At 40.3% G+C, this 25,537-nt stretch overlaps 1 protein-coding gene across 16 annotated transcripts in view; it reads right to left on the bottom strand.

Moving 5' to 3' along the window:
* Fhit (fragile histidine triad diadenosine triphosphatase) overlaps positions 1-25,537 on the bottom strand; it is a 1,549,291-nt gene that overhangs the window by 365,260 nt on the left and 1,158,494 nt on the right. Inside the window, exon 1 of one of the 16 annotated variants that reach the window (XM_087586498.1) lies at positions 24,596-24,667. The gene's annotated coding sequence lies outside the window, so the exon portion shown is untranslated. 16 annotated transcript variants of the gene reach the window in all.

Raw genomic sequence — 25,537 nt, 5'->3', positions numbered from 1 at the left:
TAGGAGCTTATGGAGACCATTCTCAGTCAAGCCACCACAAACCTAACCTGTGCCAGGCTCTATGCTAATTGCACTTGACCAAAAGAGAGGGAACTCAGATTCTCTGCTCTCCAACATTCCTTGTCTTCACAAAAGCTGCCAAATCTTAGGGAATGGGATTATAGAACCAATATTCCAAATATGAAACACTCCAGCATCAGTTCTGTTCTCTTATGCTCTGACACATGGATGTTTACAGAACAGAGCTGCAGAAATGACATTTTGATGATGCTCAGGGGAGGGTTGTAGACACCCGCTGTTCAGAACAATGGGTTCATTGTTGAGTTAGCACAGACGTGGCCAATGTAGTCCTGCCCACTTCTCATGACACCAAACCCACAACAATTATTTTAATATAAATTTGTGTGAATAAATTATGATGAGAAACCATTTCTGTTGTTTGTGACTCACTCTTTCAAATACCTCTGATTTGGCATTACTGTGGCTATGTAGATATAAAGCAACTAAATGCTGAGAGAACAGTGGGTAGGAAAGACCATCTATCTTGCTAAAGTAATCAGTTCCTGTGCACTGAAGGTTAAAGCTAAGCCAGGCTATAGAGAAAACAAGTCAGAAATGTTAGAGCCCCAAGTAACAGAGTCTCTTTGACCCTTAGAACTTCTGGCAACTGCCTGTTGTGTGTATGAGCATATATAGGGAGAAACTCAAATGCACAAATGCATACATTATACACACATGCACACATGTATACATCATACACACGTGCACACACATGAATACACACATACACACACATGCATGCAAACATGCACACATGAAAACAACGTGCACACAAATGCATGTACACAGACACATACATACTTGTGATATACACATGAAATCTTTATTTTTATCCTAAAGCATGTGTCTAATACACATATGTCCCTTCACAATAAACTAGGCACTAATTAAAAGCTTGTGGCTTTTGCTCTTTTCTAATATCATGTGATGTAGTGACAGCAAGATTCACATTTGTAGTGTTGAGGAGCCATGGTGTGGAAGGGACAACACATAAAACGATTTAATTAGTCAGATGAATTTTAGAGCTTCAAAATAATAAAATAGAATAATCCAGATGACGGGCAACATGGCATGTGATATTTAACATCCACTCAACCCTCAAACTCTGAAGCAGAGATACATATCCAAAATCCAATACTTTCAATTTTTCTCTTTTAACTGTTATAAGTCAAAAGCAGCCACATTGATTTTTTTTTTCATTTTGACTTCTGCTAAAATGTTCACTCCTGAACATATTACATGTACTACTTTATAGCACAGAGGAAACTTATAACCAAGTTAAACCCTAAAATCATGAGTGTTGGATAAGAGAAAAAGCTTTGACTGATCTTTAATTATAGCAGGGAAAGTCTGTGTTGACAGATGAGTTGTCTTCGTGAATTAGACTTCGAGGTTTCAATTCCTTGATTAACTTCTACCCAGTAGCAGACCAGAAAGTTTTAGAATAGCATCTCTAAACCTTGAAGTTGAGCAGAATGTTCAGAAAGCCTACAGAAGCCCCTGAAAAGTACATTAATACATTGTGGCTCTAAGGACATGGGACGAAGATTCTCTACAGCCCTGCATTCATGGGCTGCCCTCTCATCCTTCACTGTAGCCAGCTCTCCCTGCCAGTGTCTCAGTAATAACTGGTGATGGGGGAGAGGGGCAGGAGGAAGGACAAATACAACATCTGCTGAGGTCCACAGAAGCTGATCTGTTAGATATAAAGGCGAAGCTCTTAGCATAAAGGATTTTACTGGTTCATGGTTATGACTAAATTACTGGTGCAAATAAAACCTGAACTGACACCATACATCAAGTGTGAATACCACTAGCTTTCTTTGTTAGTTTCTCAATTATTTTACATGTGTGTGTATCTGGCTGGCACTGTGTGCCCATGCACTGTGTGGAGGCAACGAAGGCAGTGTGAGGCACTTGGCCATGGTAATGGCAGGGAGTCACACGAAGCCCCTTAGACATCGCTAGCTTAAGGGAGGCTGGTCCTGGGCTATCAGACAGTCCTCCCACATAACAGACACTGTTCATGAATTTAAGAAGAGTGTGGTAGTTGATAGCACTTTAACTAAAAGGCTTATCTGCACACTTTAGCCATTTAACTTGGTCATGGGAAAAAAAGAAAATAAGAGGTAAGGAGAGACAAATTGAGAGAAAGAGACCAAGACAGTGGGAAAGGAAAGCAAAGAGGGAATGGAGAAAGGAAACTGCCATAAATGAGTTCCTAAGCTTCACTTTTACAAGATAACAATGTTCTAGATAAACATTGCAGAGCAAGGTGAATGAATTCAAACTATCCAAGAACACAAAGTAAAAAAGGAAAAGACAAATTGTATTTTAAGTATTTGTTATCATTTAAAAACAGTCTTGCCACATAGTTCAGGCTGCTCTTGACTTCTCTGTCCTCTGTTCAGCCTTGGGATACTAAGCTCACAGGTGTGCATCTACACACTTGGTGACGTTAGAAGAAAAAGAGCCCTCTCACCCCTTCCCAGGTTGTGTGTGTCTAATGTGTGGGAAGGCAGACCAAACTAGGAACCAGGCAAGAGACAGAACTTAAAAAACATGACAAAGCAAAGCAAAACAAAACAACAACAGGTAAAACCTCCACCATCGAAACCCAAACCTGAATGTGGGGATAAGAAGGAATAGAATTTGGATTATTTACAAAATCTCAGAAAATCTAAAATGGAGAACTGGACAGAAACACTTCCAGAGGCTTGGGACATAGAAAAGAACATGATATATATGTATGTATATATATCAGACACATACACACACACACACACACACACACACACACACACACACACACACACATATATATATATATATATATATATATATATATATAGTCTAGAAAGTGAGCTTAAAATGGACTTTCTGCATACTTTTCTGCCAAACCTAAAGGGGTTGGCCCAAACAAACTCTTTTTTTTTTTTTTTTCAGAGCTGGGGACCGAACCCAGGGCCTTGCGCTTGCTAGGCAAGCTCTCTACCACTGAGCTAAATCTCCAACCCCAAACAAACTCTTTTAACATTTCTTTTTCATTAATGATAAGCTGGTATTTCTACAAGTATGTGCAAATTTACCTTATATTTCTGCCCAGAACTTCAGATATGTGTGATCTAGGGCATCAGATTCCTATGTAAATTGAGAACAGAATTGAACATAGTGGGACCAGGTGATGAAGCTCTTTCTGAGGTTCCTCTCTCACTAGTTTCTATTGCCTTTGTTAGCTCTGTAGACATCCCATTCAACCCACCCTGATCATCGTGCAGGACTTAATGCTAAATTCAAGGGACTCAAGGAACAGGTGGATTTCCAATAGGATGCCAGTCAGTTCCGTGAACCCAGTTATGCCAGCTGTGTCTACATGCTCATCGATGTTAACCAGCCTGTCCTCGGAGTTTACAAGCTGGGATCAAAGAAGGCTTTGGGAGCTGATGGCTGAGGTATACATGGCACCGGCCTGAAGTATCTATGACAGTCTCTGGGTAATCTCACCACTTTTCACATTCACAGACACTAGGACTTGTTCACAGATTTAAGGGGTAAATAAAAAACATGAGCGGCCCTCGTCTCTACTGCATCAGGGCACATGAAGAGAAACAGTCTCCAGGGAAACAGGAATGGACAGGAGGGGACAAGAAAGAGAAGAAATCATTCAAGACAGGTAGTGATGTTCAGTAGAAATCAGATATAGGAACTAAGACAGGATTTGTAGGAGTTTTTTTTTTTTTTTTTTTTTTAAGTCAGCCACTTCCTTAAAATGTAGACAAGAATATCCCACACTTTCTGGCAAACTGTTCGTGGAGGGCCTTGCCATTTCTAGTGTTGGTAATTTGCATGCAGTTCTATGACTTCTCACCTGACAGAGTACACAGCTGCCTCAGGCCCAACCATCCCTCTCCCGTGTTATAAGGTTATACAATTTCAAGGAATTAAGCATATAAACAGGAGGTCCTCAGCATGTTTGCTAAGAGCCCACTTTAATCCATGGAAATAACCAACATAAACACACCAAGGAATCCACCTTCTTCCTGTCATTTTGCTGACAACCATTTGCATTTTGAAATGTAGCCACACCACAGTAATATTCCACCAAATACAACTAATCAGAGCATAGCAGTATAGTCTTCAAGAGGCTAGCTCTGTTCTCAATTTAACAAAATCTTTCCATATTGCTATAGGGTTTCTTTGTGTGAGGCTAGAGTTCAGACCCAGCACTGGGGAGTTGAGGCTTAGAGTATGGGATATGGGGTACCCATACTTGTTCTTGGACTTGAAACTGAGGTCAGTTTTTCAGTGATTCTTGATGCCTATTTATTTTGTCACTGTTCCATTACTGTGAAATGACAACATGACCAAGGCCACTCTTAAAAGAGGAAGCATTTGATTGGTGGTCTGCTTACAGTTTCAGAGGCTTAGTCCATATCATTCTGGCTGGGAGTATGGTAGAAGGCAAGGGGGTGCTGGAGAGGTAGCTGTGAGCTCCATCCTAATCCACAGGTAGGCAGCAGGGACAGAAAGACACACTGGGTCTGGTCTGAGTCTTTGAAACCTCAAAGCCCACCTCTAGCACCACACTTCTTCCACAGCTCCTAATCCTTCTAAGCCTTTCAAGCAGTCATACTCCCTGGTGACTAAACATTCAAACATAAGAGCCTACAGGACCCACTCTTACTCAAACCACCATACAGTTTTGGGGTCACAAAGGCATGCTGAGATTACTAGTGCCTAAAAGAAAACACAGTTAAGTTATGGTCAGTATTAGAATTCCAGCAATGAATAAAAAGCCAAGCTCTTAAGAATGATCCACTAAATAATGGGAGACCATACATCATTCCTCCCAAATAATCTCCTTGTCTATGCGTGGACGAGCTAGACTAGGCATAAACTGCACCATTAGACTTCTCCAGTTCCAGGGTGTTCTCTGTCACTGGAGCATGACATCACACCCTAACAATCAGATAACCAACAGTTATGGCCCATTCATTTCTTTAAACCCTTACCCTGACTAATCTAGTAAGGAGGTATAGTTACCATTTAGCACTTCACAGACAAAAAACAAAGACACTTACACTAAGAGAACCATTAATGAGCAAACTGGACTTAAGGTTGATTTTACTCGACTCTAGAGTTCTGACCTTATAATCTTTTTCTCTTGCCATTGAGAATTGGACCCAGGGCCTTACAAATGTTAAGAAAATACTTTATCTATATTCCCAGTACAGACTGACCTGAAAGTATGATTCTCCTGGTTCAAACATTGGAATAGGTAGGATTATAACTTATGCCACTGTACACCAGGCAGTGTTTGGCTCTTAATGTGGTAGTGCCTCTCATGGCATCTGCTGTATTTTAAAAAGGTCAATGAACTCATTAGAGATGCCTTAATTAGGTGCTATACACTGGGGTTTAAAAAGAAAAGCTTGGGGTTAGGGAGCTGGCTTATTTGGTGAAGTGTTTGCTGTACACATATGAGGACCTGAGTTTCAACTCCCACAAACCATATAAAAACAATGCCAGGCATGACAATGAATGACTGTAATCTAGTGTTTGGGAAGAAGAGACAGAAAGACCCCTGGGACCTGCTAGTTAGTCAGTTTAACCAATCAGTAAGTTAAGGTTCAGTGAGAAATTATAAAATAATTATAAATAAACTACAAAATAAGTCAACTCTGACCTTTACATGCACACAGACACATACACACATACATAAATACATACATACACTAACACACAGACACACACATATAGACAAATACTAACACATATAGACATATGAATATATATATACTCATGTACACACAGACATATACTTGTAAATACATGCATACATGTATACACTAACACACACATATAGACACTCATACACATATACAGTAACACACATACACACAGACACATACTCATGCATATACACTAACACATATAGACACAGAAGCATAATATACACAGACACATTCACATATATACACATACATACACACACTAAGACATACACACTTAGACGCAGTCATGCACTCATGCACTCATACACACACATGTGTATACACACACGTGTACACACACACACACACACACACACACACACACACACACACACACACACACCAGAGAGGAAATTAATTACTTTCCTCTTCTAGGTTGGCTGAAAGAACAGGATCTGAAGCTATCCTTCCCTCTGAGAACTCTGTGGGGACCTTGGTTTCATGGGCTCACCATTTGTAAGTGAATGGGACCAATCCTAAAGTTCCCTCTTTAATTTACTTTTCAAAAGCCTATGTCTACATACACTCTCATTCTGAGGAACTATGGCTTCTAAAACAGATCAAATTATAGAGTTAAACAGGGCAGGAATGACAAACCGATTAGCCATAACTACAGGGCCACATGTGGGTTCTTCCTTAATCAACAGGCTCTGGACATGTGTGCTATGTTCAGACATAGGCAGAAGTCCTTTGATTGCTTCACGCAGATGGCATTCACTATAGCTGCTGAGAGCCAACAGGATTTCATTTACAGTTTTAAGAGAAACTTCAAAACAAAGCATTTGAAAATCAGAGCATGAAAATAGAATACTCCAGTGATATCCTACTTGCGCACTGTTTGCACTGAGACTAATGCTACTGATTTTGTTTTTTCCCTAATACTTAAAACTGAGGTCCCCTAAGGGGTCACCTAGTACAGAAATAGTGATACCAATGTTATCCTTGCACCATTAATGCTTTTGTAATCTATTTGTCAATGTCTGAGTTGTTCTAAATTCCTGTCATCTGATACAGTCATCTGTATCATATGTGGTCACTGAGTACAAGTAGGAAAATGAATTCTTAATTTTGGTGTAGTTTTAAATAAATGATATTAAAGCTTATCTTTGTATCCAGTAATTAGAATATCTTTAGTTGTCTTTAGGATACATTTTGACTATAAGAAAGTCAATGAGATTCACTAGGACCCATGCATCTGATTTTGTAGGTATCCATTTTATGAAACTTTCATATAGTTATTTCCAATGAAGAACTAGCATTTGACCAGAAACTATCCTTTACAAGTATGTGCATACCACATATGGAAGGCAATACAAAGAAGGAATGTAAAAGATGTCAATGAGAATATTTTATATTGATAATACAGAAGGCAGATTAAACAAAACACATACTTAATGCCAGTATCTATCTAATTCTTTACATTTGTGGAAAGTGAACCAAGATTTTTTTTTCCTAGCATTACGATGCAGTTACTGGGAACCTTGAATGATGGCTATATCTGTGTATATTGGGTAGTTAGTTCTAGGACTTAACTATGAGTCCTAAAATTCTTCTCAAGAAAGATAAAGAGAATTTTACTTCTCCATTATCTTCCTAATGATGCTATTTTGTTCCTAATACTTTATTATATCGAACAGCTCTCAAAAGTCCTCTTTTACATATATTTGATAATATCTGCTATCTGACTGTTGGGGTCAATCTGATCTATAAAATATTTATCATTTAAAAGATTTATGTCTCTGAATGCTAATGAAGAAGCCTGCCATCCCAGACTTCCAGATGTTGAGGCAGGAGGTTTCTAAGTTCCTATACTATTCAATCAGACTCGGTCTAAAAAGTGTTTTTAAAAACCTCCTCCTATCAACAATTCATTTATATGACTTACCTATTAAATATAACATTCGATATCTTTGATCCCTCTGACCAGAGATGAAGAGCATCACTCAAGAACATTTACTTACAATAACACATACCTAAATCCATGGGTTTTCAAGACTCCCATGCTAAACACATCCCTGCATTCTTAAACATCTGGTCCATATGACTCAGACAATAAATCTTAAATTTCTCTCAGCTACTCAAAAATTTGACTGCATTTCCCCTGGCTTTCTTTGGTGTCCTTTTCTGGTTTATCTCATATCCTACTTCATGCTTTCTTTAGGACACTGACCTAGATTCAGAAATATCTGAGATTTTTCATAAAATCTGACAGCTAGAGGTACTCAATAAATAGACCCCTTAGCAGGTGACATCCCAGAAATTTGATTCAGAAAAGGTGGTGGCTTATTTGCCAAAGGCTACTCTAAAGATATTTCAGTTAATTCATATATTCAAGCAAAGCACACTGAACTTGTCTTTTATTTGTGGTCGTGGCCTGGATTCAAGGTAAGCAACAGGGGGAGACATATTTTGGGCCCTTAAGGGAAGACAGATCAGACAGATGATTTCAATTTTAACACATATCATCAATGATCAACTGAAGAAAGGAACTGGGCAAGAGGAGAATATCTAACAAGACCCTTTGGTGTGGGAAAAAAGATGGGTGTCTAGGTGAGAAGTGTGTTAGGGCTGAGCCCTAAGAGGCAAGTAGTGTCAAATTAAAGTAATTTGACCAGAAGCTTTTTGTATTCCTTGAGCTCATATGCAACTTCCCTTAGTATTTAAACGAACTAAAAACCTAATTCAAGAGTGTATCTTTTAGTTATTGGCAGTCAATGACTGCTAAGGGAGGATGAATGAAGTTTCTCCAGGCAGGAGTCACATTGCAGATTATCCAATCACAAGAAAACAGACCTAATTGCACCTGAAGCACTAACTGGACTCTGTAGGTTTTATATATGTATATGTAAGCAACAATGAATCAAGGTGGGGGAGGCTGCAGGAATGGGGAGGAGTAGAAGTATATATAAAGTATACTTGTATATGAAATTCTCAATTTTTTAATGTTTGAATCCCGTGTCAAAATTATCTAAGTCAGAGCCAATTACAGCTGTCAAACGTCAGGCAGTGACAGGCTGCCTGCTGACCAAACCATGCTCAGATTAGGTAAAGACCAAAACATGGGCCCTGGACCATTTCTGTGCCCTACATCCACCTGCCAGCCTTAGATACCAGTGCCCATGTTCAGGAGTAGAGTTCTCTGTACCTTTTCAGGGTCTTCCCACGGCTTGCAACTCCTCTTTGCTAAAATGAACTCACGAAAAGTTAGACCTTTGAAGTATTGTAGTCAGCAACGGACAGGAAAAGTGGGACTGCCGGAAACCACTCTGCCATCAAGCCTGGGACCTGCAGGTCATCGGCTTTTCCTTCTGGCCTTCAGAAGACAGCAGCCAAACTACTCACAGAGGAAACAGAAAATAGCCTTCTGATCTTGGAGAAAGCCCTAAGATCACAGCAGTCTTTGCTCCTGTTCACCAAAAGGCTTGTAGGAGAAGACTGACTTCCAGACAGCTAGGATGGGGATCTTAAAGCCCATGTCCACAGTGGCACACTACCTCCAACAAAGCCACACCTCCTAATAGGGCCCCTCCCTGGCCATGCATATTTAAACCACCACATTCCCCTCTCTGGGATTAACGGTGTATACTACTTTGCCTGGGCCTAAGGTTTTTATGGCCATTATGCCTCAAGTTCTCCACGTCAAGATCTAGGTCAGATGCCTGTGTCTTTTAGCCTCAAGATCTGGGCCACAGGTGTGCCCTTCATTTCTGGATTGTAGTTCATTCCAGATGTAGTCAAATCGACAACCAGGAATAGTCATCAAGAACAGTAAAACCTTCAACTATACAACACACAAAAACTCTTTTTCTTAAAAACATACACATTCATAAATATTCAAAGTCTCCATTCTGATTATTTAGCATAACTCTCCACAACCCCACTCTAATAGGCACTTCACACATGGAATCCGAAGCAATACTGTTGTATTCTTCCAAGGGATTACTAGAGGGGAGGAGGCGTGGATATCAGAAAGGAGAACACATGTAATTATTTTATTCAATCCTTGAGAAAAAATTGAGCTGTTATGGGGAGTGGAATCAGCTTAATTTGATAACAGCTTTACATATGAATTATTTAGCTTTTCTGTTCAGAATGTTTTTAAAAATTTGGATTAGATTCAAATTTCCTTTCAGAACCAAATGACATGTTTGCAAACAATTACTGGAAATAAAAATTAATATACAAAAGAAGGAAGAAGAAAGAAGAAAGTTTACAGAGAATAAAATTGTTGAACATTATGAACTTAATGAAAGTGACCTGGCTTTGATGTGCCAGCCTCTACCACTACCCTAGGGAGTGGTCCCATTAAAAATAAAACCTTTCAGCCCACAATAGTGAAATGACAAGTCTGTTCAGTACCTCAGCCCTGCCAATTACATTCCTTAAGAATAACACAAAGAACACAGAGCTTCTGTGTGATTGGTCTGTTCATATCCTCACCAGTGCTACCTGAGTTCTCAGGGGGTCAAGGGTAAGGACAGGAGTCAACAAGTACTGTGTGTTGTGGCAATGGCTACTGTTGTCTGACCGTTGACTCTCCTTGTATACCAAATCCTTATATAGAAAAATTTAAAATCTCCGCAGCATATAAAAGAGTAATATTATTTCATTACGTGTCACTGGTGACAAATCTGTGATAATGCTCTGATTTTATGGTAAGAGAACAACAGAGTAGAAATGGTTGCTTTTGCTGTACACTATAAACTGTCACTGGAACTAAGGTCGTGTGTGTGTGTGTGTGTGTGTGTGTGTGTGTGTGTCTGTCTGTCTGTCTGTCTATGTCTGTGTGTGTGTCTATGTCTGTGTGTGTGTGTTTATGTCTGTGTGTGTGTTTATGTCTGTGTGTGTGTCTATGTTTGTGTGTGTGTGTGTTTATGTCTCTGTGTGTGTCTATGTCTGTGTGTGTGTCTATGTCTGTGTGTGTGTCTATGTCTGTGTGTGTGTCTATGTCTGTGTGTGTGTGTCTATGTCTGTGTGTGTGTGTCTATGTCTGTGTGTGTATGTGTGTGTGTGTGTGTGTGTGTGTGTGTGTGTGTGTGTGTGCCTGCGCATGCATGTAATCACTAGAGCAGGTGGGACAGTTTTACAACATAAGAGAAAGGAAATGTTGTGTCACAGGGACTACCCCATTCTTCAGGAGAAAGTCTTATATTTTGTCACACCTCAGACACTGTCCTCATGTGCCAAGAAAAATGTGCTGTTCTGTGCCCCATTCACCACCTAGCATTTATGTATACCTGCACACCACTAGGGTTTTCAAAGCAGAGCTCATTGTCACCTCAACTTTCTAACAGAAAAGTGACATCATAAGTGGCCGTCTCCTTGTCACTTTCCTGATACTTTGGCATATGCATAGAAACATGTACACACACACACACACACACACACACACACACACACACACACACACTACCATCTGATCAATGGCAGCTGGAAGACCTTTCCTTCTAAGTCTCAGGCATGTTTTTGAAGATCCTGGACAATTCTTTGTCATCCTCACCATGCAATGCATAGGTTAATTGCTGTCATGTTTACACCAAGAAAAATTATAGTGAAAACTGCAAAAAGAAAGCAGAGATAAGAGCAGAACTTCCCAGGTTCCACCTATGTGGAAAATGCCACACAAAACATTTAGGAAAAGGCTTAACATCAAATTTGGTTTGATAAGACAAGATTCTCTCTGTATAGACCAGGTTGGCATCAAAGGGATGGGATCCTTGCCTCCGCCTTCTGAGTGCTAGGGTTTTAGGAGCTTGGCCTGGAACAAAGATTTAATTCAGATTTGATGGCCAGCTTGCCAAAGGGATGGGTTTATTACTTAACAGAGAACCAATTTGATACCCAACAGGTAAAATGAACCCCAAAAGCAATAAACCTGGTTTTTCAGGGAGCCCATTCTAAAGGATGCCCACCCTGCCATGTGCTCCAGGCCCTTTCCAGGACACTCCATGGATGGTTTGTGATTTGTGGCTCCTTAGAACCTGCTCATCATTTCACACAGCTGGCTGTGATGGCCATATTGAGAAAGATGAAGATAACCAGGCAGCAAGACCAGCTTAAGATGTGGTTGGAGCTGCTTCATGCTCACGTGACTCTCTTTCACATCCCCTGAGCCCCCCGCCACCCACACATCCTCTTTGTCACTGGTGGAGTTTCTGAGGTGGACGGATGTATAAAGAGATAGAAAATGGGATGTACTTTCTGAACACTGACCATGACTCATGCTATATACTATACGCATTATTTCCAGAGAACAAATCTTTAAGAAGTACTATTTTATCCTGTGGAAGCTGAAGAGAAAATTAAATTAGACCCCTAAGTGGCAACAGTGATATGAGTGGTAAGAGAACATCAGTAAGACTGACAGTGTGAGCCCTATTTGACCTGTCGTTTTATTATCACTGGTGCCAACAAGTAAAGCTGTCACAGTGTTCCTGGAGAGCCCACCTTTAAATGCTAGTCTCTATACATTTGAAATGCAGCACATACACACATGGAATATTATTCAGCCTTTAAAAGGGATAAAAGGCTGTGTATTATAACATGGTTAAACTTTAAACATGGTAACTAAAATAAGACAAACCATTACCTGGGAGGTAAAGACAGGAAAACAGGAGGTCAAGGGTATCCTTAACTCTCTGAGAAATATGAGGCCAGGTTGTGATACATGAGAACTTGCTCAGTCTTGCTTCCAGAAGTTGTAGAAGATTGTAAACATTTTATGATATAGCTTTATAATAATCAGACTCATGGAAAGTGGAAAGTCTAACTGAGGTAAAAAGTGGGGAAACAGGAAAAGGAGAGTGTGTATGGGAGTGTGTGTGTGTGTGTGTGTGTGTGTGTGTGTGTGTGTGTGTGTGTGTGTGTTGTGGAATGCTAAAGAGTTCTAGAACCAGAATTGTTGTATAAGACTATGAATATAATCAATGTCAATGGGTGATTTTCAGAAAATTGTTAATATGGTAAATTTTGTGGGAAGTGTGTTTGACCATCTTAATGAGATATTCCCCACTCTTTTGCTTATTCAGGAGATATATATGCTCATATCCTAAGGCTCTTCCTTGAAATCCTGTTCTGTTTACCTGTAAAATGACAGCAAGGATCAAGCCCAGTCCACCATCAGAGACCCCAAAGATGCTTGGTTCCTCGAAGAAGCACCTACAAATGTGCCCAGGTCTAGCAGAAGAGAACAGGACAGATTTGTAAAATTGACTCACAGCATGACATAAAATGTTGCACAAAATACAACAAAATATGCTCTATTGCTCTTGGAAATGTTAATGGGAAATACATTAACTAGAAGGAAGTCAGGTTGTAAAGGCGAGGTTATAGGCTAGTCTGGCCAAAAGCAAGTCCGTGTTCCCAAGGCATAGAAACGAAGTAAGCGATAGAACCCAGCCATTGTAGGGGAAATAGCAGAGATGCCCTATGTCCATGGGGCTCAGGATGGTTTTCAGTTTGTGGTTGCTTTGTACTGCCAATGAAAGCTTTTATGCAGCTTTCTAAGAACTTTCGTTTTCTTTCCCCAAAGTTTACCATCTACCTGTTAAGAATAAACCAGTATAACTTGAACAGGATCCTGTAAGAAACTCAGATGGTGTATTTTCCACGGAGATCATTTTTCAAAAACTTTTGTGTGTATGATGTTTGTAGGTATATGATACAGGTACAGGTATGTGAGTGTGAGTCCAAGTAGAGCATTGTAGCTAATGCCTAGGTATCACCTGTCACCCGGCAGCCCCTCTTGATTTTGTTTGCTAAGAAGAAAGCCCTTCTTGTATTCAGAGATGGTGGCTCTCATATCTGCCTTATGACCCCCTCCCCTGTCTACCTCGTCCTTGCTTCCAGTTTGAAAAATGAACAGCCATGAAGCTCCCAGGATTCAGAATAGGGTTATCCCAGGAAGTAATTAATAGAGGAAATTGAAACAAAGTAGATTTTCCCCCAAATGTGGGGGAAGTGGCCAGAGGGCAGAAGACAGGCTTGTGTGTTGCTTCTCACCTTTTACCTTGTTTGAGGTAGGGGTCTCTTTGTTATCGCCACTGTGCATGCCACGTTAGCTGGCCCACAACTCTCTGGGGTTCTCCTAACTCACCCCAGCAGCTCTGGGAGGACAGATGTGAGCCACTATTTTGAACTTTAAATGGCTTATGGGGCTTCAAACTCAGGACTTCATGCTTCCGTGGCAAGTGCCTTATCTCCCCATCCAAGCTTATTCATAGAATTAATGCATGTCATATTGTATACCACAAACTTTTTCTCTCCAGTTTGATAGATAGCATGTCAACATTTATGGGGAGAAATTGATATGTAGCAAATTCTTTGTGATTGGCAGGACTATGTTAACAGAAAAGTGATAAAACTAGCCCTGGGGAAACTAGAAACCACCCTGAACCATAATCAAACTTAAGGGACATACTGAAAAGCATAATCCATATTAAAAATAAAATGTATACTGAAATACACATTCATGTTACATGAAAAAGTTTTCTCTGAAAAACAAAACTTCAAGACAGAATCAACTTTCTAGCTACAAAAAAAAATCCAATTAAAATGAATTTATATCATAAAATCAACACTCAGGGACTAATTAAGTATTGCTAAATCCCGTGTTATTGATTATTTAGAGAAAACTATGTTTTTATATGTACTGTCTAATACAGTTCTCTACTCCTAATAACTTGCCCTAGATCCTGATAGCACTTGGTTTATCCAATGACTAATCTCATGCATTAACTACTTTACATGTCAGAAATATTAGAATACTGCCAGCCATTCAAGATAAATTATTTTCCATGTTTCTCCCCAAAGCATACCACCTTCTTCAATAACTTAAATAAATCTCAAAACACATTTGGGGAAAAAGTAGATTTTTCTGAGAAAAATGAGATTTTGCACTGTAAGGATCTAGTGCATAGCTGTCAGCCATTTTCAAAATGTAGTACAACTTTTTGCCCCTGGTGTGAAACCAAATGAATGTTTTCCTTTGTTTTGATTGGGGAGTCCTTGTTAAATTTAATCATAAAAAAAGACTCTTGTTTCAATTTCCTCTATTAATTACTTCCTGGGATAACCCTATTCTGAATCCTGGGAGCTTCGTGGCTGTTCATTTTTCAAACTGGAAGCAAGGACGAGGTAGACAGGGGAGGGGGTCACAAGGCAGACATGAGAGCCACCATCTCTGAATGCAAGAAGGGCTTTCTTCTTAGCAAAGGAAATCAAGAGGGGCTGCTGGGTGACACATGATACCTAAGCATTAGCTACCATGCTCTACTTAGACCCACAAAAAGACTGAATCCTGTGTTTTTCAAAATGACAAATAACAAGAGGAGGAAAAGGCAGAGGTACTAGGCATCGTGTCACAAAAGTCCCGTGGAACGATATCTTTCAGGCAAGCAGCATCAATGGTCTGAGAGTAGACCCACAGATGCCACATGGAGGAAGGACTTATGAAAAATCACAGGAAGACTTTGGACGGAGTGACAGAAGGGCATGTCTCTGCCCTGTACTCCAACTCCAAGTCCACATCACACGGCCTCTGAAAATGTCCTTTGGCAGTCCACTGCTTCTTGTGGTTTGAATCCTACTGTGTCCGTGTTGGATTAGAGGATGCATGTCTGACAAAGGCTGCATTCTTATTTTATGTTCTGTCCCCCCCGAAATGGGTTTCCCCCTACATTCTGATATAAGATGCAAACAGAAAGCATTTTGTAGTTTTGCATTTCAATTCTCTGTTTTGTCAGAGAGTAATTATAGCAAGTAAAATATTACAGCTGAGTGTAAATTGTTAGGCAACCAGATCACAGCAGGAGATTTTTCTTCCACAAGTTTTTCATCATAGCATCTTAAATATTAAAATATTGCAAGGCAAGTAAACAGAGAAGGTTCTTTGCTCAAAGCATTAATTTTAAATGAGTATTTCACTGTTATTCTGATCAGATGCTAGGAAACACATGATGTTTTCGTTCAAATGAATAGATATGTCATCTAGGGGGGTGAGCAGACAGAAAATCATACACACATAAGCGAGCATGACACTGGAGACAAGTTCCAACCAGAAGAGGCAGCAGGTCTGGTGTAGGAGAGTGAGAAAAGAGAGACACAAAGGGGGAACTCAGAAAGAGGAAAATAAACAAAAGAGACTTTTACTTCTAAACAACAACAACAACCATATTTCAAAATAATATTTTTTTCAAAAATGAAGATATCTTTCAGGTTGCAATATCATGCTAGGTAGTTGATATTTGTCTTTCCAATTTTGTTTTTTTTTTTAATCCACTAAGATGTACCACCCCCATCTACTAAGTCACTGGACAAGAAAAATCAAAAGATGAGTTTTTTACCTTATATCAGAAGAAGAAAAGTATTTTAATAAAAGATAATATTCTTTCTTTTATAAGAACATTGGATTTACCTTAAGAAGGCATCCCACATTCCTCTACTATATAGCTCAGAACCAAACACCAGCCATTTAAAACATAAAAGAACTCAGGGACAAGGCCTCCACAAGGGAAATGCTCTCTCTGTGATTTAAAGAACGTTAAGGTAAAGAAACAAAAGCTTTATTGCTGTTTCATTTTTAAAAATTCTCTTGGAGAAGAACTCAAATTTGATGAAAAAGTTTTCCTTTTGAAGTACCTCCGAGTTAAATATTAGAGGCAAAGACATCAATAGTCATAAAGGCATTAGAGAAAATGTTAAGACATTTTCAAAGTGGGAAGAAGGGTAAGAATCAGAGATGGAGAGGAGAAACATCATATAACATGGACCCAAAATGGTCTAACTTTGAACTTCTTTTCTCTTGTCACAAAACTACACAATACAGATGTGAAAGGAAGATGCAAGACGCATGAGAAGGAAAGAAATAGATAACAAAAATACTTAAGAGGGGCATGTTATTGAAAAATGAAGAGACATTGTAGCTGCTACTAAACAGAGGCAAACACATTTCAATACCCATGAATAGAAAACGTGGAAAAAGATAAAGTACTCTCTCCCAAATCTGCAGTGAGCCTGGAGAGCACGTTACATCCCATGAGCTACAGGACATGGATGGTTCGAGACAAATGCAGCTTGGTTTCTACAGACTGAGGGTGTCACTGGAGGACAGCCTGCATCAGTTTGACAATTACAGGACAAGATCAAACATAGTTAAAATGAAGAAACCTCATCACATAAGAAAACTGATATATCCCAGCTTCATCACTGAACCGTATGAGATTTTATAAATTAGGTTCAGAGCCAATCCCTAACTCTTTTGGGTAAGGGCAACACTAATGTAATCCATGCTCTCTTAACAGCACCTGCTTATTTTTCTTCAGACCAACCAAGGGCAGCAATTCAGTACCAGAGCCAAATCCACCTCACAGACGTGTCATTCAAATGGTTAATAAAGCCACTGAGAGGTCAGGAAGTGAAACTGGGGAAGAAATGAAGATGGGAGCTTTTATTTTGCATACTTGCCAACCTAGTCTCGGTATGGGAAATTTAAAAACATTCTAACCCTTTAAAAATTACAAAATTATGCTCAAATATATAAGGGTTCTTCTATGTCTACAGATACAGCTCAATAGAAATATAACCTGAGTTCTGAAACCCATCACTACCAAAACAGAAGCTATGAGGAAGCCCATGTGTCAGCAATTGGGTTAAGCATGCATTTGGTTTATCCATACAAAGCTATGTGTAGAGCCAGGAGGCAGGAAAAGCCTGTGCTTCAAGACACATCATGACTCAAGCACAGTAAGGTCTGAAGAATATAAATAAGCTGTGACAATAAGGTGAGACTGAAAAGGATCTATGTCACACAGTTTGCAAGTTGACAAGATACATCAGTGCTTTCATGAAAAGTTAAAGGAAACTTCACTATTTAGAAGACAAGAGGCTAGTAGGTCACACCTATGGTCACTTGATCTTTGACAAAGGAGCTAAAACCATACAGTGGGGGTGGGTGGGTGCGGAACAGCATTTTCAACAAATGGTGCTTGTTCAGCTGGCAGTCAGCATGTAGAAGAACGCAAATCGATCCATTCTTACCACCTGGTACAAAGTTCAAGTCCGAGTGGATCGTGAACCTCCACATAAAACTAGATGCACTGAAACTAATAGAAGACAAAGTGGGGAAGTGCCTTGGACTCATGGGCACAGGGGAAAATTTCCTGAACAGATCAACAATGGCTAATCCTCTAAGATCCAGCATCTATGACTGGGACCTCATAAAATTGCAAAACTTCTACAAGGCAAAGGACACTGTAAACAGGACAAAATGGCAACTAACAGATTGGGAAAAGATCTTTACCAATCCTACATTTGATAGAGGGCTAATACCCAATATATAAAAAAACTCAAGAAGTTAGACTCCAGAGAAACAATTAAAACTGAGGTACAGGGGTTGGGGATTTAGCTCAGTGGTTAGAGTGCTTGCCTAGGAAGCACAAGGCCCTGGGTTCGGTCCCCAGCTCCAGAAAAAAAAAACAAAAAACAAAAAAAAAAACTGATGTACAGAGCTAGACAAAGAATTCCCAACTGAGCAATACTGAATGGCTGCGAAGCACCTAAAGAAATGTTCAACATACTTAGTCATCTGGGAAATGCATATCAAAACAACCCTGAGATTCTACCTCACGCTAGTCAGAAGGGCTAAGATCAAAAACTCAGGTGACAACAGATTCTGGTGAAGATGTGGAAAAAGTGGAACACTCCTCCATTGTTGGTAGGATTGCAAGCTGGTACAACCATTCTGGAAATCAGTCAATTGGAAAATTGGACATAGTGCTTCCTGAGGACCCAGTTATACCACTCCTGGGTATATACTTGAAAGATGTTCCAACATAGAACAATGACACGTGCTCCACTATGTTCACAGCAGCCTTATTTATAATAGCCAGAAGCTGGAAAGAACACAGATGTCTTTCAACAGAGGAATAAATACAGAAAATGTGGTACATTTATAATGGAGTACTCCTCAGCTGTTAAAAACAATGACTACATGAAATTCATAGGCAAATAGGTGGAACTAGAAAATATCACCCTAGTGAGGTAACAGAGTCATAAAAGAACACACATGGTGTGCACTCACTGATAAGCAGATATTAGCCCAAAATCTCAGAATACCCAAGATACAATTCACAGACTATATGAAGCTCAAGAAGAAGGAAGACCAAAATGTGGATGCCTCAGCCCTCTTCGAAGGTGGAACAAAATATTCACGGGAGAAAATACAGGGACAAAGGATGGAGCAGGGACTGAAGGAAAGGCCACCCAGAGACTGCCCCACCTGGGGATCCACACCATACGCAGCCGCTAAACCCAGTCACTATTGCTGATGTCGAGACGTGCTTTCTATCTGGAGCCTGATATGGGTGTCTCCTGAGAGGATCTACCAGAGCCCTACTGATAACAGAGGAGGACGCTTACAGCTAACCATTGGACTGGACAGGAGGACTCCAATGGAGAAGTTAGAGAAATGACTGAAGGAGCTGAAGGGGCTTGCAAGTCCATAGGAAGTAGAACAATATCAAACAACCGGACACCATCATAGCTCCCAGGGACTAAACCACCAACCAATGAGTACACATGGAGGGACCCATGACTCCAGCCACATATAAAGCAGAAGATGGGATTGTCCAGCATCAATAGGAGGAGAAGCCTTCAGTCCTGTGAAGGCTGGTTTCCCCAGTGTAGGGTAATACCAGGGTGTTGGGGTTGAAGTGGGTGGGTGGGAGTGGGAGCATCCTCATAGAAGCAGAGGGACTTGGAGGGGGTATGAGAGAGAGGGGAAAGGGGATAACATCTGAAATGTAATAAAATATCCAAGAAAAAAATGAAATATAAAAAAAATAGTGACTGGGTTTGGTGGCTACATATGGGATGGGTTCCCAGGTGAGGCAGTCTCTGGATGGCCTTTCCTTCAAACTCTGCTCCATACTTTGCCTCTGTATTTTCTCCTGTAAGTATTTTGTTCCTCTTCTAAGAAGGACTGAAGCATCCTGAAGGAAGACACTTTGGTCTTCCTTCTCCTTGAGCTTCATATGATCTGTGAATTGTGTCTTGGGTATTCTGAGACTTTAGACTTACCAGTGAGTGCATACCATATGTGCTCTTTTGTGATTGGGTTATCTCACTCAGTTTCTAAGCCTGAATCTGTAGCTAAAACGTGGCCCGTGAGACCATGCATGATATACCTGTTCTCAATTTGAGAACATTATTAATTTGCTCTCAGAATTAATCTGCTGCCATGTAGAATGTGCATGTTATTGCCCAAAGCCCACTTTCAAACCTATGTCATTTTTATTTAGAATTAGAATAAATTTCCTAATGATATTCAACATCATATCATTTTTTTTTTGGTTGCTTCAATTGTGGGTTTTTTTGATATTTTGTTTTATGGAGGGAGGTAATTTTCTAAGCAACTTTGAGATTTATTACAGTTGAGTCTTCACGTCTTTACTTGCTAATGCTGTACTAACTAGAACACTTAATGTTTGTTTCTACATATCCATCATCCGTTCAGATTGTATGTTCGACACCTGTATATCGGTGATGATCAGTTAAACCACACGCTCGCACCTAACTGGAGAAAATGAACAGCAAGCTCCTTCATCTGATTTCCTCCTCACGTGAGCTCCAGTGTGATGAACTTGTGAGTCACATCTGTCCTGGGAACTCTCAGGTGCGAGGTGACATATCACAGCCTAGCTTATCAATTGCTGGTGTCGTTTGGTGGGTATTGATCTGAGGAGACCTTGTATCTTGCTAAAGTCACTTGTGCAAGCAGCTACTCTCTTTTTCTTTTGAGTGGACGGGAAGGCTCCAATGTTGCCGGCTTTGGGAATTTCTACCCGACAGTCCCACTCCATCATCAAAGACCCAGTGAAAGCTTGTTATCCAGATAGATGCCCCAATTAAGCAGTACATCCCTGCTCATTGCCCACCGTGGCAGCAGGCTCACAGCGAGCCTTGGAGGGACAGTGACTGATGTAGGAAATGGTCTAAAGAGCTACGAATTTACTTTTATTTGTTTTACTTTCACCTATTCATTTGTTCATTCGCCAGAGCACTTATCGACAGCTTCAACGGTGACTTTCCAAGCTTAAAAATGTTATGCGCTTTTCTGAAGGGGGAGAGAATGGTTCCTAATTTTTCCCAGCAGCATAGTGTAACTGATCCTCACCGGGCACTACAGTACCCGGAGTTAAAGTGGAAGCACTGTGAAGAGGAACAGATAAAAAATAGTCTTAATAGAGGATTTCAGGCAGCATGGTTGTTTGGTTGTTCATTGCCGGATGAGTCCAGAGTTATGACATAAGTGGTGAGGGAAGCAGAAAAATACCCACACTCATGGTAATTAGTACGGTACATCTTCAGGGCATTCCCTAACCCAAGAAGCACAAATTACTCAATCAGTACTCTAATTATTATCATTATTAATTTGCTGTAATAAGTAGTGAATCATGGTCTCATACACGCTAGGCAAACACTAATCGTAGTCAGTTAGAATCAGATAGATAGATAGATAGATAGATAGATAGATAGATAGATAGATAGATAGATATAGATATAGAGCTATTAATTCTTAGAGAATTTCATACACTATTATTTGGTCATAATCTCCCCCCAGGTCCTGCCCGATCACCTCCATCTTGTGTCTTTTTAGAAGAGAGCATGTCCAGCATCTGTTTGAGTCCTATGGCTCTTACACTCTTCCCAACTTCACATTTTAATTTACTTTCACGGTGCTGGGGTTCACAGCTAGAGCCTTGCATTCCCTAGACAGGCATTTTATCAGTGAGTTCTAGCCTCAGCTCAGAAACCGTGAGAAAACGTGTGTGTGTGTGTGTGTGTGTGTGTGTGTGTGTGTGTGTGTGTATGCGCACACGCGCATATGAATGAAATATTAAACCTGATCATACAATACATTTATTTTTCACAATTAAGTTGTCAAATGTGAAGCTTCTAAGGAAGAATTAAGGAAAGGCAATTTCTAAACCCGATCTTAAATTAAGACTCAACAAAAGCCCAAAGGAAATGGCTGATTAACAAAATGGTTATTCTTTGTATAAAACAGAATGTCCTTAGAATCTCAGCTCGATGAGAAAATTAATATCCATAAAATATATGTGTAAGGATGTTTGTTGCTATGCTGCTTCTAAGTTAGTAAAAGTTTCAATTAGCTAAAGAAATTTCTGTTCTTTCAGAGATGAACTTCTTCTACATAGGTACTGAGAAGAGTGGATGATTCTCAGTAGGATAGAACGTCAAAGCAAACCCATAAGGCAAAATAGGAATCACAATCCAGTATCAGCAGTATGATCCTGATTATTATCAAATACAGGTGGCACTGCATACAAGTAAGGAATGAGGTGTAAAGAAAGGTCTGCCATTTTCTAATAGGACAATTTCTGTAGGCTGGAAAGCAATTGCATGTTTTATATGGTAGAATTTGAATTACCTTTTTCTAAGTAACAAGAAAGTTTTGTGTATTAATTATGCTCTAAGAATTACCCAATCAGCAAAAATGAGAGCTCACATCTACAGAGGTAGGTTATATTTACTTTAGTCTTAGTCTCCAACTTGTTATGATTCATGAAACCCTGCTGAAAATAAAATTTCTAATACAATCTATCTACTGCCAGTACATACTAGGATAACAGGAATCCACCAAGCACACTCACTACATTAAACATAAAACATCACTCAGGTACTGGGATCCAGCATAGAGACAGGAAACTCCCACGCCCCCACAGAAAACCAGCCCAAGAGATTACACAAAGCATATATTTAGGAAGTCTTTTAGAATTAAACATTATTTTTATATTAAATAATTCAGTTAACTATAACACTGTCGATACTGTGGCTCAGGGAGAGATTTGCTGCTATTCTGGTAAAGGTCCTTCTCAGGGAGACATCAATTCTGTAGCACACATTCTCTGCCTATCAAATATTCATCCTGTGTACCCTTCACTCAGGTTAGGTTCCCTCGAACACAAGCCATAAAATAATTATGCTATCCATCTAGAGAGGCGTTTCTACCTTCCAGAGCTCTTCCAAATACACAGGGTCCCAAGAGATGGGTGGTTATGATGCAGGAACAGAATAATAAAAATTTCACACACAAGAATCTTCTGGCTGACACACTTTTTCCTTCTGGCTCTCCACTTGTTCAGCTTGTCCTTACCCCTTAATGGATAGTTTAGATGTCACATCGCCCAAGTGACATTCCAAGCGTATCTAGGGGACTCCCCCTGCATATCTCAACTGCTGCCACCGATGGGAAGGTGCATACCATACTTTTTTGTAAGGCTAATCCAATATCTGCACCCAGAATTCCAGGAACAAAACCTCTGCAGTGCCCTAGATCACCCAGGAAGAAAAATACAGGAATCCATTTAGGTGTGAATTAGATTATAATGGACGCTGGGATAGTCTATCCTCATTATCACCGCTGTCCCAGCAGTTTTGTAAGAGTTCCAAGAGGACTTCACTTGTTCCTCTGCCTCCAGAGGTTACCATATCGAATATGGTACATTTTCTAACATGCTGAGGTCTATGCCTATATGATACAGCTAATACAGTACTGTCGTTTTTATTCTGACTATGGGTATGGCACAGGGAATCTCGTCTCTTTCTTATACTGGCTCCTTCTACAGAGAGTGACTTGGCACCTTTAACATGTCAGACTCTCGTTGAGTGACAAAATAAAGCAGAGTATGGTTCACAACAGATTTCATTACTAAGATATTTTGGAGTCATTGGATGCCTGAAGAACCCATAGGAAATCAATTAATAGGTCCTCTTGAAGGCAAATCAGGGAAAATCAATGAAGATTTGAGGATTCTGCTAGCATCCATGGATGCTTATAGGATGCCCACAGTGAGACTCTAACTCCCAGCTCCATTTATAGGTCCAACCCATGCCTACTGAGCCCAGGAGAGAAGAAAAGATAGGGCCCCTCTGCATAACATTAGATGGAAAGGTATTACCCTGAGTTTACAGTTATTTCCAGTTATTCTCCTTGAGCCATTTGGGTATATTCCTACTTCAATTAAAAAGGTTAAAAAAAAAGCCATATGCTGATAGGGCAAAAGAAAGAGGGTAAATACGCCCAGAGCCCACTACTGGGAAAGCAGGAAGGCAAGGCAGAGCTCCCAACCTATGCTTGCTTTCCTTAGAAAGCTCCCATCTGCTCCACGATGGCGAGGAAAGCCCTTTCTCTTCTGCTTTTGTGTGCAAATCCTCACTCACTCTGCCATTCTCTTCCTTGCTTATGATTCAGTTTCCCTCCGACTGTAGAGTAACTGTTACCCACATGTGCTTCTGCATGTGCCTCTCAGCTGGGACTACTCCAGAGTGAAGCAATGCAGAATTATAAAATACAAACCAGAACTTAGAGAAAATACCAGAATACACATGCAGAAGAATTGACCTTACTGCATTTTTTTTTTCAGAGCTGGGGACCCAACCCAGGGCCTTGTGCTTGCTAGGCAAGTGCTCTATCACTGAGCTAAATCCCCAACCCTTTTACTGCATTTTTAATTACTCAAATTACCTGTTTTTTATATAGTGCTTTTAAAGGCATGACACTAAAATCTGTTTCATCTGTCTTTTATTCTTTATGCAGACCACTGAAACCATTCATTTGGCATGTGTAGTTGATACAGTGTATTCAATGGGCAGCCAAGGTAACTTGGTAGTGGCTATTTAATTCCCTCGTACTGACATTGCTTCTCTACTGCTGAAATTTGCCTTTGTCCCCCACTCACCTTCATGCCTCTTGTTCCACACTCCGCATTCCTCACTGCTGTTCCCCTTCCAAGTGCAGCTTAAGCAGCCTCCCTAGTGTGGGAGCTGTCCAAATGCATGTCTGTTTACTAGTGGCAGCCAAGTAGGCACAAGTGATTAAAAGCGGGACAGTTCTGGCTGCCAAGTCTTGAGACCTCGGCTTTGGAAACTGACTTTCCAAAGATAGGATAACAAAAAATGGTAACGATGAATGGAGGAAGGAAACAGATACACACACACACACACACACACACACACACATGCATTTATGCATGCATGGATGCTTACACACTCTCATGCATACACACACATGCACACACAGAGAGATGTAACCATACACATGCACATACATGCATACGCATGCACACCAGAAAGGAAGGGTATGGGTCTGGAAGGGGAGGCAAAGTGAAATTACAGAAGCCAGGAGTGCCATCAATCCGAGGTCTGCCCACAGCAAAATGTCACTTCCACTGAGGTCAGAACCCTGGCTGTAAGTGGAAAAAATAAATCTAAGTTTGTCCAAGAATGTTCCCTCCAACATGCCGTATTAAACCAGTTAACATCGGTTAGACTGGGAAGACCCCTCCAAGATAACTAGGTGTTAATGTCACATCATACAAAGGTTCTGGTTAGAGGGGCTGCCATCGTGTTCACTTATACAAAGAACTACAACTCTGTAAACAAGAAAACCCAAGAGTCTGCAAGTGCTTGCTTAAATGCCAAGTACTTGTTCACAATTTTTATATATTAACTTGTTCTAGCCAGTATAGTCACTAAGGTCTCTAAACAGACAGGTATGATGTCCGAGAGTCAGTGAGGATTCAAACACAGGCAGCCTGGAGCTCAAGCTTTCTACCTTGCCCAACCTCCCACATCTTCTGCTCCCTCCTGCCATGAGCACCAGAATTCCGCACCCCATTAAT

The sequence above is a fragment of the Rattus norvegicus genome, chromosome 15 (genome assembly GCF_021556685.1).
Source record: "Rattus norvegicus strain SHRSP/BbbUtx chromosome 15, alternate assembly SHRSP_T2T, whole genome shotgun sequence".
NCBI classification, from domain to species: Eukaryota; Metazoa; Chordata; class Mammalia; order Rodentia; family Muridae; genus Rattus; species Rattus norvegicus.
This window is presented reverse-complemented; position numbering and strand designations above follow the sequence as displayed.